Genomic DNA, 9,223 nt, shown 5'->3' with positions numbered 1-9,223 from the left:
TGTTTGCCTTCTTTCTGTGTGGCCAACATTTTACTTGGTGTTCATGTATGGTTTGGGTTTCCCTCAGCCCAGATTTTGCTTCCATTCGGATTTTGCTTCCATTCACCCATTTCAGGAATCATTCATCAAGTCTTGACATTTGTTCTCGCTTTGTTTGTTCTTAGGTCCTTATGTAACTTTTATATGCCATAGTTTCTTGTAAACTGTAAAGTGAGGCTAGCCATAATGTCAATACTTAACTGCACACGGTTTTGAGAAATTGTAGCTGACTAAATGAAATAAACAAATAGTTATTGAGCACTCACTCTCCGCTGTTTTAGGTGCTGGATAAATGAACAAAAGTCTACTATCATAGAGCTTCTAGTCTAGAGTAGGGGAAATAATTTTCATTCAATTAATACAGTGTCAGATAATCATATGCTGGAGGAAAAAGTATGAAAAGCAGATGGAGAAACTAAAGTGGGGTGTTGTCTTATATAAGGTGGTCAGATGGGCCTCTGAGAAGGTGATAATGAACAGGCTAAATGAAGTTAGCAGGTGAACTATGTGACTATTTGGGAAGGGAACAGCAAGTGCAAAGGCCTCAGACACAAACAGTCTTGCCTGTTGTATGAGAAGCAAGGACATTGTCTTACAGTAAGTGAGGGTGAGAGTGGTAGGAAATGAGGTCAGAGGTAGTGAGGGCTTTTTCAAAGTATCTGGGAGGCCATGGCGCCATCTTTGGATTTTATTCAAAGTGTACAGGGACGTCATTTGAGATGACTTGATCTGATTTACATTAACATAAATATTCCAGCTTTTGTGTATCTGTATGATGATTATTTTCTACTCTTGCTTTGTTCATTGCAACTTTTGTTCAGTTGCTCAGTTGTGTCTGACTCTGCGGACACCATGGACTGCGGCATGCCAGGCTTTTGTGTCCTTCACCATCTCCTGGAGCTTGATCAGAGTCATGTCCATTGAGTCAGTGATGCCATCCAACCATCTCATTCTCTGTCATCCCATTCTCTGTCATCCCCTTTTCCTCCTGCCTTCAATCTTTCCCAGCATCAGGGTCTCTTCTAATGAGTTGGCTCTTCACATCAGGATGTCAAAGTATTGGAGTTTCAGCTTCAGCATCAGTCCCTCCAATGAATATTCAAGGTTGATTTCCTTTAGGATTGACTAGTTTGATCTTGCAGTGCAAGGGACTCTCAAGAGTCTTCTCCAATACACAGTTCAAAAGCAGCAATTCTTCGGCACTCAGCCTTCTTTATGGTCCAACCCTCACACCCATATATGACTTCTGGAAAAACCATAGCTTTGACTAGACGGGCCTTTGTTGGCAAAGTAATGTCTCTGCTTTTTAATATGCTAAGTTGGTCGTAACTTTTCTTCTAAGGAGCAAGTATCTTTTAATGTCATGACTGTAGTCATCATCTGCAGTGATTTTTGAGCCCAGGAAAATAAATTCTGTCACTATTTGCAATGCTTTCCCATCTATTTGCCAAGGAGTAATGGGACTGGATGCCATGATCTTAGTTTTCTTAATGTTGAGTTTTAAACCAGCTTTTTCACTCTCCACTTTCACTTTCATCAAGAGAAACTCTTTAGTTCCTCTTCGCTTTCTGCCATAAGTGTGGTGTCATCTGCATTGCTGATGTTACTGATGTTTCTCCCAGCAATCTTGATTCCAGCTTATGCTGCATCTAGCTCAACATTTTGCATGATGTACTCTGCCTGTAAGTTAAATAAGCAGGGTGACAATAGACATACTCCTTTCCCAATTTGGAACCAGTCTGTTGTACCATGTCCGGTTCTAACTATTGCTTCTTGACCTGCATACAGGTTTCTCAGGAGGCAGATAAGGTGGTCAGGTACTTTCATCTCTTTCAGAATTTTCCACACTTTCTTGTAATCTGCACAAAAGCTTTATTGTAGCCAGTGAAGCAGAAGGTAGATATTTTTCTGGAATTCTCTAGCTTTTTCTATGACCCACCAGATGTTGGCAATTTGATCTCTGGTTCCTCTGCCTTTTCTAAGTCTAACTTGAACATCTGGGAGTTCTTGGTTCACATATTGTTGAAGCCTAGCTTGGAGAATTTTGAGCATTACTTTGTTAGCATGTTAAATGAGTACAATTGTGCAGTAGTTTGAACATTCTTTGGCATTGCCTTTCTTTGGGATTGGAATGAAAACTGACCTTTTCTAGTCCTGTGGCCACTGCTGAGTTTTCCAAATTTGCTGGCATATTGAGTGCAGCAGTTTAACAGGATCATCTTAAAAGATGATTTGAAATAGCTCAGCTGGAATTCCATCACCTCTGCTATTTTTGTTCATAGTGGTGTTTCCTAAGGCCCAGTTGACTGCAAACTCCAGGATGTCTGCCTCTAACTGAGTGATCACACCATTGTGGTTATCTGAGTCGTTAATATCTTTTTTGTATAGTTCTTCTGTGTATTCTTGCGCCCTCTTCTTAATATCTTCTGCTTCTATTAGGTCTATACCATTTCTGTCCTTTATTGTAACCATCTTTACGTGAAATATTCCCTTGGTATCTCTAATTTTCTTGAAGAGATCTTGTCTTTTGCATTCTGTTGTTTTCCTCTATTTCTTTGCATTGATCATTTTAGTAGGAAGGCTTTCTTATCTCTCCTTGCTATTCTTTGGAACTCTGCATTCAGATGGGAGTATCTTTCTTTTTCTCCTTTGCCTTTCGCTTCTCTTCTTTTCTCGGCTATTTGTTAAGGCCTCTTCAGACAGTCATTTTGCCTTTCTTTTTTGGGGGGATGGTCTTGATCCCTGCCTCCTGTACAGTGTCACGAACCTCTGTTCATAATTTTTCAGGCACTCTATCAGATCTAATCCCTTGAATCTGTTTGTCACTTCCACTGTATAATTATAAGAGATTTGATGTAGGTCATACCTGAATGGCCTAGTGGTTTTCCCCACTTTCTTCAATTAAAGTCTGACTTTGGTGATTAGGAGTTCATGATCTGAACCACGGTCAGCTCCCAGTCTTTTTTTTTTTTTCTGGCTGTATAGAGTGTCTCCATCTTCGACTGTAAGAATATAATCAATCTGATTTCACTATTGACCATCTGGTGATGTCCATATGTAGTCTCTTGTGTTGTCGGAAGAGGGTGTTTGCTATGACCAGTGCATTCTCTTGCAAAACTCTATTAGCCTTTTCCCTGCTCCAACGTCAAACTCGCCTGTTACTCCAGGTATTTTTTGACTTTCTACTTTTGTATTCCAGTCCCCTCTGATGAAAAGGACATGTTTTTTTGGTGTTAGTTCTAGAAAGTCTTGTAGGTCCTTCGTGGTAGTTACCCCTTACTAGATGCTTTGTAGTGTGAGTTCAAATCCCCAGCTACAGAGTATGTCAAGCAGTTTTCAGTTCAACACAGGATATAATTGTTGACTGAGGTGGTTCTATTGCTGCATCCTACAAAATTGTTCACTAGGCTGTGTGCTCGTGCTAAGTTGTTTGTCATATCCAGTTCTGTGAACCTGTGGGCCATGGCCCACCAGCTTCCTGTATGGGATTCTCCAGGCAAGAATATACTAGACTATTCTAGTATATTGCTGTGCCCTCCTCCAGGGGATCTTCCTGACCCGAGGATCGAAACCTACATCTCTTACATTTCCTACATTGGTAGGTGGGTTCTTAACCACTGGAGCTACCTCGGAAGCCCATTGTTAACTGAAGTGAAAGTGAAGTCGTTCAGTAGTGTCTGACTCTTGGCGACCCTGTGGACTGTAGCCTACCAGGCTCTTCTGTCCATGGGATTCTCCAGGGAAGAATACTGGAGTGAGTTGCCATTTCCTTCTCCAGGGGATCTTCCTAAATGGCCTAGTAAATGTATTTTTCAACATAATACATAATTTACTTATGAACTTAATAGAAGGGTTTCTTTTGTAAATTCACCAAACATTTTCTCATAGAACTCTTCTCAGACATAAGAAAATATCTACTGAATTGGCTCATTCAATTGAATCGTTCTTCCCTGCAATTCCCCCAAGATTTTGTTTAAGGCAAATAAAGGAATCTTTGTGACAGCTGACAGTGTATGGTACTCACCTGATTTCTTAGCGAAGGATATAGTTATATGTCAGAAGCTTAAAGGTGATAAACTCTAGCTCAGTTTTAGTAGATGATGGTGCTTCCATATATTGTAGGCAAAAAAAAATCAGTTTCGACAATAGGAAAAGATCTGTAGTATATTAAACCTCAGCAGAGATCTGTGGAAAGCAGTAATTCAGAATTCAAAACAACTATGCTGCAAAAAATATGTCTGATACACTACCACCTATTAAATGTTATTGCCAAGCCAACTTTTTCACTCTCCTCTTTCACTTTCATCAAGAGGCTTTTTAGTTCACTGGAAATAGATGGGGAAACAGAGGAAACAGTGTCAGACTTTGTTTTTGGGCTCCAAAATCACTGCAGATGGTGACTGCAGCCATTAAGTTAAAAGACACTCCTTGGAAGAAAAGTTATGACCAACCTAGATAGCATATTGAAAAGCAGAGACATTACTTTGCCAACAAAGGTCCGTCTAGTCAAGGCTGTGTTTTTTCCAGTGGTCATGTATGGATGTGAGAGTTGGACTGTGAAGAAAGCTGAGTGCCGAAGAATTGATGCTTTTGAACTGTGTTGCTGGAGAAGACTCTTGAGAGTCCCTTGAAGTGCAAGGAGATCCAACCAGTCCATTCTAAAGGAGATCAGCCTTGGGTGTTCTTTGGAAGGAATGTTGCTAAAGCTGAAACTCTAGTACTTTGGCCACTTCATGGGAAGAGTTGACTCATTGGAAAAGACTGTGATGCTAGGAGGGATTGGGGGCAGGAGAAGAAGGGGACGACAGAGGATGAGATGGCTGGATGGCATCACTGACTCGATGGACATGAGTTTGAGGGAACTCCGGGAGATGGTGATGGACAGGGAGGCCTGGTGTGCTGCAGTTCATGGAGTCGCAAAGAGTCGGGCATGACTGAGCGACTAAACTGACTGACTGACTGAAAATAATTGAAGGTGAATCTGGTCAAGCTTGTGGATATGCCAATTTAAATGAGAGATAGAAGAACATGTTAAATGACACCCTGCTGCTGCTGCTGCTGCTAAGTTGCTTCAGTCATGTCCGACCCTGTGCGACCTCATAGACGGCAGCCCACCAGGCTCCCCCATCCCTGAGATTCTCTAGGCAAGAATACTGGAGTGGGTTGCCATTTCCTTCTCCAGTGCATGAAAGTGAAAAGTGAAAGTGACACCCTACAATCTGCCAAATATGGAATATGGGAAATTCTGTAGGACAAATTACCCAATTTCTTCAACAAATAAATATCAAATTAGGAAGATTGGGGGTAGGGGGGTTCTTGTGGATTTATAAGATTTAAGAGGCATTATTTACATTTTGTTTTGAACAAACCAAATATAAAAGAAACAAGATGAAGAAATTCAACTGAAATACTTACTTTAGTGAAGATTCATGCAAGCTAGGTCCAATGCTGTAAAGAGCAATATTGCATAGGAACCTGGAATGTCAGGTCCATGAATCAAGGCAAATTGGAAGTGGTCAACCAAGAGATGGCAAGAGTGAACGTCGACATTCTAGGAATCTGGAAGATGGACTGGAATGGGTGAATTTAACTCAGATGATCGTTGTACCTACTACTGCGGGCAGGAGTCCCTCAGAAGAAATGGAGTAGCCATCATGGTCAACAAAAGAGTCCGAAATGCAGTACTTGGATGCAGTCTCAAGAACGACAGAATCATCTCTGTTCGTCTCCAAGGCAAACCATTCGATATCACAGTTATCCAAGTCTATGCCCCAACCAGTAACGCTGAAGAAACTGAAGCTGAACGGTTTTATGAAGACCTACAAGACCTTTTAGAACTAACACCCCAAAAAGATGTCCTTTTCATTATAGGGGACTGGAATGCAAAAGTAGGAAGTCAAGAAACACCTGGAGTAACAGGCAAATTTGGCCTTGGAATGCGGAATGAAGCAGGGCAAAGAGTATTAGACTTTTGCCAAGAACATGCACTGGTCATAGCAAACACCCTCTTCCAACAACACAAGAGAAGACTCTACACATGGACATCACCAGATGGTCAACACCGAAATCAGATTGATTATATTCTTTGCAGCCAAAGATGGAGAAGCTCTATACAGTCAACAAAAACAAGACCGAGAGCTGACTGTGGTTCAGATCATGAATTCCTTATTACCAAATTCAGACTCAAATTGAGGAAAGTAGGGAAAACCACTAGACCATTCAGGTATGACCTAAATCAACTCCCTTATGATTATACAGTGGAAGTGAGAAATAGATTTAAGGGCCTAGATCTGATAGATAGAGTGCCTGATGAACTATGGAATGAGGTTCGTGACATTGTATAGGAGACAGGGATCAAGACCATCCCCATGGAAAAGAAATGCAAAAAAGCAAAATGGCTGTCTGGGGAGGCCTTACAAATAGCTGTGAAAAGAAGAGAGGCAAAAAGCAAAGGAGAAAAGGAAAGATATAAGCATCTGAATGAAGAGTTCCAGAGAATAGCAAGAAGAGATAAGGAAGCCTTCTTCAGCGGTCAATGCAAAGAAATGGAGGAAAACAACAGAATGGGAAAGACTAGAGATCTCTTCAAGAAAATTAAGAGATACCAAGGGAACATTTCACGCAAAGGTGGGCTCGATAAAGGACAGAAATGGTATGGACCTAACAGAAGCAGAAGATATTAAGAAGAGGTGGCAAGAATACACAGAAGAACTGTACAAAAAAGATCTTCACTACCCAGATAATCATGATGGTGTGATCACTCACCTAGAGCCGGACATCCTGGAATGTGAAGTCAAGTGTGCCTTCGAAAGCATTACTACAAACAAAGCTAGTGGAGGTGATGGAATACCAGTTGAGCTATTTCAAATCCTGAAAGACGATGCTGCGAAAGTGCTGCACTCAATATGCCAGCAAATTGGGAAAACTCAGTAGTGGCCACAGGACTGGAAAAGGTCCATTTTCATTCCAATCCCAAAGAAAGGCAATGCCAAAGAATGCTCAAACTACCGCACAATTGCACTCATCTCACATGCTAGTAAAGTAATGCTCAAAATTCTCCAAGCCAGGCTTCAGCAATACATGAACCATGAACTCCCTGATGTTCAAGCTGGTTTTAGAAAAAGAGGAACCAGAGATCAAATTTCCAACATCCACTGGATCATCAAAAAGCAAGAGAGTTTCAGAAAAACATTTATTGCTGCTTTATTGACTATGCCAAAGCCTTTGACTGTGTGGATCACAATAAACTCTGGAAAATTCTGAAAGAGATGGGAATACCAGACCACCTGACCTGCCTCTTGAGAAATCTGTATGCAGGCCAGGAAGCAACACTTAGAACTGGACATGGAAGAACAGAATGGTTCCAAATAGGAAAAGGAGTACATCAAGGCTGTATATTGTCACCCTGCTTATTTAACTTCTATGCAGAGTACATCATGAGAAACGCTGGACTGGAAGAAACACAAGCTGGAATCAAGATTGCCGGGAGAAATATCAATGACCTCAGATATGCAGATGACCACCACCCTTATGGCAGAAAGTGAAGAGGAACTAAAAAGGCTCTTGATGAAAGTGAAAGAGGAGAGTAAAAAGTTGGCCTAAAGCTCAACATTCAGAAAACGAAGATCGTGGCATCTGGTCCCATCGCTTCATGGGAGATAGATGGGGAAACAGTGGAAACAGTGTCAGACTTTATTTTGGGGGGCTCCAAAATCACTGGAGATGGTGATTGCAGCCATGAAATTAAAAGACGCTTACTCCTTGGAAGAAAAGTTATGACCAACCTAGATAGTATATTTGAAAGCAGAGACATTTCTTTGCCAACTAAGGTCCATCTAGTCAAGGCTATGGTTTTTCCAGTGGTCATGTATGGATGTGAGAATTGGACTGTGAAGAAGGCAGAGCGCCTAAGAATTGATGCTTTTGAACTATGGTGTTGGAGAAGACTCTTGAGAGTTCCTTGGACTGCAAGGGGATCTAACCAGTCCATTCTGAAAGATCAGCCCTGGGATTTCTTTTGGAAGGAATGATGCTAAAGCTGAAGCTCCAGTACTTTGGCCACCTCATGGGAAAAGTTGACTCATTGGAAAAGACTCTGATGCTGGGAGGGATTTGGGGCAGGAGGAGAAGGGGATGACAGAGGATGAGATGGCTGGATGGCATCATGGACTCGATGGACATGAGTCTGAGTGAACTCTGGGAATTGGTGATGGACAGGGAGGTCTGGTGTGCTGCGATTCCTGGGGTCGCAAAGGGTCGGACAGGACTGAGTGACTGAACTGAACTGAACTTAACTGACGATTAGAGGTAAAATATGTTTGTGCTTTACTTTAAAATGATCCACTGAGGGTAGAGGAATAGAGTATAGAAAACAAAATTGATCATTTGTTGGTAATTATTGGACTGGATCAGTGTAATTAGGATTTTCTAATAGGATTGTATCTAGTTTTTCTGGATGTTTGAAATCTCTGTATATTCTCTCTGTATCTGTACACACACACACACACACATATACATGTGTATGTTTATTTTTTAACTTTTTATTTTGCATTGGGGTATAGCTGATTAACAAACAGTTTTGTGATACTTTCTAGTGAACAGTTAAGGGATGTAGCCATACATATGGAGAAGGCGATGACACCCCACTCCAGTACTCTTGCCTGGAAAATCCCATGGACGGGGGAGCCTGGTAGGCTGCAGTCCATGGGATCGCTAAGAGTCGGACACAACTGAGCGACTTCCCTTTCACTTTTCACTTTCATGCATTGGAGAAGGAAATGGCAACCCACTCCAGTGTTCTTGCCTGGAGAATCCCAAAGACAGTGAAGCCTGGTGGGCTGCCATCTATGGGGTCGCACAGAGTCGGACACGACTGAAGCAGCTTAGCAGCAGCAGCAGCCATACATATACATACATCCATTCTCCCCTAAACTTCACTCCCATCCAGGCTGCCACATAATGTTGAGCAGAATTCCATGTGCTATACAGTAAATCCTTGTTGATTGTCCATTTTAAGTATAGCACAGTGTACAAGCCCATCCCAAACTCCCTAACTATCCTTTGCCCTCTCCTTCGCCCCTTCCCCATAACCATAAGCTCATTCTCAAAGTCTTCGTCTGTTTCTGTTTGTAAGCAACTTCATTTGTATCATTTCTTTTTAGACTACACATATAAGGGATGACAT

This window comes from Capricornis sumatraensis, chromosome 3, assembly GCF_032405125.1.
Source record: "Capricornis sumatraensis isolate serow.1 chromosome 3, serow.2, whole genome shotgun sequence".
In the NCBI taxonomy this organism is placed as follows: domain Eukaryota; kingdom Metazoa; phylum Chordata; class Mammalia; order Artiodactyla; family Bovidae; genus Capricornis; species Capricornis sumatraensis.
Note: the sequence above shows the minus strand (reverse complement) of the source record.